The sequence below is a fragment of the Pinus tabuliformis genome, chromosome 9, assembly GCF_031772625.1.
Source record: "Pinus tabuliformis cultivar Carrire ecotype Pingquan chromosome 9, CPIR1, whole genome shotgun sequence".
NCBI classification, from domain to species: Eukaryota; Viridiplantae; Streptophyta; class Pinopsida; order Pinales; family Pinaceae; genus Pinus; species Pinus tabuliformis.
In genome coordinates, this window is record NC_142307.1 from 1930015689 (window position 1) to 1930021688 (window position 6000).

Here is a 6000-nt window from a genome sequence, read left to right on the forward strand (position 1 = left end):
GATGGTGTTGCCGAAGCTTTTTTTGTAGGAATCTTTTCTTTCGTAGTGGAGGAACCTGCATTCCTTTTCTTCGAAGTTGTCTGGACAGGTTCAGGAGTGCCTTTACTCCTGGTAGTCACGGGGAAAGCTTCTTGTTCGTTTTCCGTATCGAAAGTGGGAAAAATAAAATCCCACATCCCATGGCATGCGACAGTCTCTTCTTCTTCGAGTTCCTCGGATGTCAAGACTATTTCATCTTCTTCTTCTTCTTCTTCAAGATCTAAATCGACATTGGATATAACATTTGGTGGTTTTGATTCAGTTTTCTTGAAATTCCTAAATGGCCTTTTTGTTGAGGTTTCTGCTACTTGCTTTCTGATTTCAACCATTTCATTTGACATAGTCTTGAGGAATTTTTGTAAACCTTCCATATCATATGGATATTTAGGCGTTTTCTTCTTTGAAAGAAAATTTTTTGGATTTTCTATCTTCAAGAGCAGCTTTCTTTTCTAGAGCATTAATACGTTTTTCCACAGCAAGTGCTTCTTTCATGTTTTCAACTAAAGTTGGTTTTGCGGCCCTGTCTACGAAGATAACTATATTGGCGGGTAGGGCAGTTATATACCATTCACTTCTTATTTTCTCACTTGGTTTGGAGGCCGTTGGAATCCTATTCAAGAGTTTATTGAATCGCGAGTTGAATTCTTTAATCGGTTCCTTATGCTCTATCCTAAGATTGGAGAGATCATTGATTAATGTGGCTAAAGATCTATCATCGCCATACTTAGTAAGAAACTGTTCTTGGCAAATGTTCCGACTGGTAATGGATCCAGAGGGCAGGGAAAAATACCAAGATCCCATTGATCCTTGCAAAGTATAAGGGAAAAGCCTAATGACAACATCTTCCTCTGTTACTCCTTTCAAATTAGCTGATAACATGAAGTTATTAATATGTTCTTCGGCTTGTGTTCCAGCATCTGGATTAAACTTGGGTAGCCATTTTGAATCAGGCAATGCATGTAATGGTGCAGGCATATTGACCGCACCGGGACTATTCCATGGATCTGCCATTGAAACACCAGTAGTGGATGATATTGCTGATGAAATTCCAGATGTTTGGGAAGGAATTGATATTGAGGATTGGGGAGGTTGGGATGTTGAAGTTCCTAATCCCTGATGAACAACAATATGTCATGAGGGAGTGGATGGCTGACTTCGCACTGGGGAAGATGAGATGGAGGATGTGGATGAGAATGCTTCACTATCAGATCCTTCAATGTTCTTCTTTGCCCTTTTCCTTTTAGGTAAGGGCAACTCAGTAGGTTCGATACCGAGCTTTCCGCTCTGAAGTCTGGTGAGAGGATGAGGTAGATTGAATTACGAAGTCTCACTGCCTTGAGATACCTCAGATTTCTGTGGTGCTATCGAGAAGCCTTGAATTTTATGGATGAGAGACTGAACTTCAGGAGACTCAGGACTTAATCGTTTTGGAGTATTGTGGGCTTGAGCAGTGGTAGTTGATTCCTCTTCTTCTCGCTTGGATGCTGGAGAACCAGCATGCAATTGGGAAGTACGAGGTGATGTGGAGGGAGATTTACTCTCAGAATGGATTGTAGGTTTGGGTTTGCTCGCCATTCACAGTTCATGCCCTCCTTATAGCACAAAAAATGTTGATGCCTCGAAAATCGTTGCATCAACATTGGGGGATAACCACCTGGTTCAGACCTTAATATAGCTCCTTTTCCGTTTGGGATGGTGGCTCCGACTGGATATAATGGGACCAGTTTCCCAGTAATGAATAAAAAGGGATGGATGAGTGACTGGTTTTTTAATAAGTGATAATGAATGGATGACTTAATCTAAAAGCGAAAATACAAATGACTATTTTATCCCGTGAAGCTTTTATTCTTAAGTGCAATGTTTGATGATATTTGTTCATCAATAGGCATATAGATGACTCTATTCAATAAACATAGACATTCATTCATATAATAATTACTTTGTTCAAATAGTTGAACAAAGTAATTAATAAAACATTGTTACACTTATCTTTTTATATTATTGATACATGTATGATTAGAAGAAAAGCACGCTGTAAACATCCAATAGTGGAAAGTATAAAGAATGTTGTTAAAACACATGCATATATTCAATAATAGCAAGAATGATCAAATAACAATTCACATAAAAAGAATGAATTCAGACATAGATAGTAGTACCATATGAGCTGCAAATCATTCCCAACATCAATCGCAATTCGAATTCCTTCTTCCAACTCAGAAATACTTTTAAATAAAGGCAGTAGTGCACATCCACATAAAATCTTCGTTATCAAAATTGGAATAATTGGCCCAGTCTTTATAAAAAATATATACCTGAAGTACAGTAGTGCAACTTCAGATTTAAATCATATACAAAAACTTACGACCCTTTCTAAATACATGAAAGGGTCTATAAATACTTAATTAAACTAACTAACTACAAAATTAAAGTGCTACTAAATTGGTACAACTTGATCTTGAATATCTCCCCCAAAGCAATCTGGTAGTCAGCAGCATGATTCATCACTCTGGTTGTTTGCCTTTCGACCTGAGTTGGCATATCGCTAGCATCGGTTCCACTTCTTGAGGGTGGCTGAGACGAGAATTGAGTTGAGTAGAATAGGTGGCATCGTGTATATCGGGAATGATACACCCGATTGCATCTGTTAGGCACTTGAGGGCGGCTGTCTGGCTGTATGGTTTTACTAGGAACGACCAATAGGTGTCCCAAGTTAAACTTTTAATACCTGTGATCAATCTCCCATTCTTTTCCAGCTCTTGATAACATGATTGCTCCAATGTTTTGGCTGATAGTAATTTACCTGGTGTACATTGAGAGATCATATTAGATAAATAGAGAGTATTGTTAATTAATTCAATCAAATTACTTGTGGATAATTTGCATCTAGAAACTGCTTTCTCTGCCTTCATCAATTGGGACTGCCACTCCATAAATAAAATTTCTTTATGGGATTCTAGGATTTTAGGCAAATTTGTTGCCTGTCCCTCATTAGTGTCCTGCCAAGTAAGAAAATCTGTTAAGGTCTCATCGGCCTGCTCTAAGTCTTGTCTAGCATCGAATGATTTATCGATTATTGATGTTGTTATGTCACACAGGGGTTCAACTTGAGCAATTTTATGACACAATAATCTTATTTGTGTTACCAGTGCCTTATTAATCTGTAGTTCTTCTGCTCTAAAATTGGCAGGCTGCGGAAGACTCTTGAACTTCTCTATTTGACCTAATAATTGAGCAATTTGCTCATCTTTTGTCTTTACCATCTGTTCATTCATTGTCTTCAATTTTTCTAATGCCTCTGATAGTTCTTTCTGCTTTTGAATCGCACTCGAATCTACCCTCTATTTCTCTTCATGCAACTGCTTGTTCTAATTGTTTGCTTTCCACTGTGCCTCCGATAGCTGTGCTTGTAATGAAGCGATTGCCTGGTCTTTTTCTTTTAACAAATTACTCACTTCCGATGCCTTGTCCATGGTGGCCACCAAATAGGCTCCAGCATATTGGGACAACTTTGTTAAGTCATCAGAAGGATCGAACTCCTCCTTCCAAACTACGTTGGCTGTCACTATTTGTTCAGGGAACAGGGAAGGTTGATCAATCCTTCTCCTTTTCCGTTGTCGCTTTACTACGGCCCTGTGCTTTGGGCTGTAAAAGACATCCAATGGAGGTATATCCTCCACTTGCAAAATGATTTGATCCGAAGGATCTTTGGGAATTATTTCTAAGTCTGTAGTAGGGGGTAGACCATTGGTTCCTTCGCTTTGAACCTCTTTTGATGCTGTATCCTATGTATCATCCGCTTTGGATGTATCGACTTCTCTTGAGCTTTCTAGATTGCTTATGATTGAATCGAATTGCTGCCATTCCTGGAGCGACCTTGGGTCAATCTGGGTATCGACATTCACATCCTTGCTGCTCTGCTCCTGCTGCTTTTTCTGTTCCTCTTCACATATTCTCTCTTGTTCTTTCCTCTGTAGTTCCTCCTGCTCTCTTCTTTGGACTTCTTCAAAAATTTCTGATGTAGCAAGAGCTTCGTTGGTAAGTCGTTGTTCAGGCTCGCTTGACTGTGTCATCGGGGCAGTGGCTAACAAATCGAGAGGTAGAGTTTGCAACCTCTGCTCTCTAAGTTTGTTAAATTTGACTAACCCGTCGTCGTGATATCTCATTTTAGCTAGCGCTTGAACCTGAAATAATGACTCGGCCGAGGAGAATAGGTCATCAAACTCATCTTTTTTATGTTCAAATTTAGTGAGTTTTGCCTGTTCTAGTACATTATAGACGACTTTGTTTGGATCAAATCGTCTGTTAGGAAGAGTGGCGAGATTCAGTGTATTTATCTTTTCTGCTTCTTTCTCTACATGCTTATAGTCATGCTGAGTGTAAACGCCACACCTTAGAGGAAAAGGAGGCTAGACTTGCTTCTTTGAATTCCTCAGTCTTTGTAGCTCCTGTGAATGTAAGCTGATATGCTATCTCTCGAGCCAATAGTTTGTTAGGTATATACAAGGGGAGGACATGAGGCCTGACATGGCTACCGAAAACTCTTACATATGTAAATTTTTCTTCTCCAAGCTAGGTTCCTAAGGCTGTCAAGTCAATCTTTGTTTGTGAGGAAATCTTATGAGCAGGTTTGTCAAAAATTGCATAGTAAATGGTAACATAAATCCATTGTAAACTTGATATAGGTGGTGTTTATAATGGGCTTTCCACAACTTCTGGTGATAGATATGAATGGGCATGGGGTCCTGTGGAGTCCATCTCCACCCCAGCACAGGAAATTCGGAGTTAAAACAGAGAGTATCTAAGATGTAGGCACTAAATTAAAATGGAGGAATGAACCTATCAGTAACGCGGGATTTGTTTCTGAACTCAAGAATAGCTGTTGTTAACTTATCAGATAATATATTCTCCCAATCCATTATTTTGCTATTGCATGCTGCTTTCATTAAAGGTACCATCTCTATGGAGAATTTTGAGGAATCATGCAACCCCCAAATCCTACACATCATCGCTCCAGCATAACAATAAGGAGAACACAAGGAATCGACAGAGTACTTACCCAAGGACTCATGCTTGTGTTTCACTGGGTTTTGTCTCCATTCCCGTATAGGTGCTGATTCAGTTTCATTTTCATCTCTGAACTTCTCCAGAAATGCTTTGTTATACCTCTTCTCTGGTTCGGGCAAATGGTACATTTGTCTCAAATCATTGTGCTGAAATGAACCGAATACTCTCCCGTCGATAGTGCAAAATGTTCTATTTGTAATTGGAATTTCCTCAACTACCCATATTAACACATCTGTGTATGGAAGAATTTGCTCTCGAGCCGCTATCCGGTGTAGGTAAGAATCGGCCAAATCCTTTAGGGTTGCCTCGGACTTCCGGTTCGAGCCTATTGTAGCTTGTACTGATGTTTCTTGAGGCTCTTTAGCCTCAACCAGATTATAGATGCTCTGCCAAGTAGTATTACCGAGACCAAGACATGTGGTGTCTGAGATTAATCCTTTTTTACTTGGTCCCGGATTGGCAGTGTGTTGTCCTGTTACTGTGGAAGCTGAAGCTGTTCCAAATTTCTTAGACTTCTTCCCCATTTGGCCTAAATTCGCTGCTTCGGAGGAGCTCTGCATAGGAGATAAAATGAACGTAATGCAGAGAATAGGTGGTGCAAACTAAGTATGAAAGAGTTATATCAATCAATGAATAATGGAGGATTAACATAAGACTGCCGCGGATACAATCTCTGAAGAGATTTTGGCATGACTGCTCCATTAATTGGTCGTTTAAACCTATCAATTGTTTAAATTCTCATCATATTGTTTATTGGCCGAATAATTCATTTAAGCGTGGCTTTGATGTTTTGGCGGTTGGGCACAAGTGAATCACTATCGGGAAGAGAAAGGCTTTTAATAATAATTCAACACAATATACCCAAGCCTTATCAATCCTTTTTGAAAGTCGTGC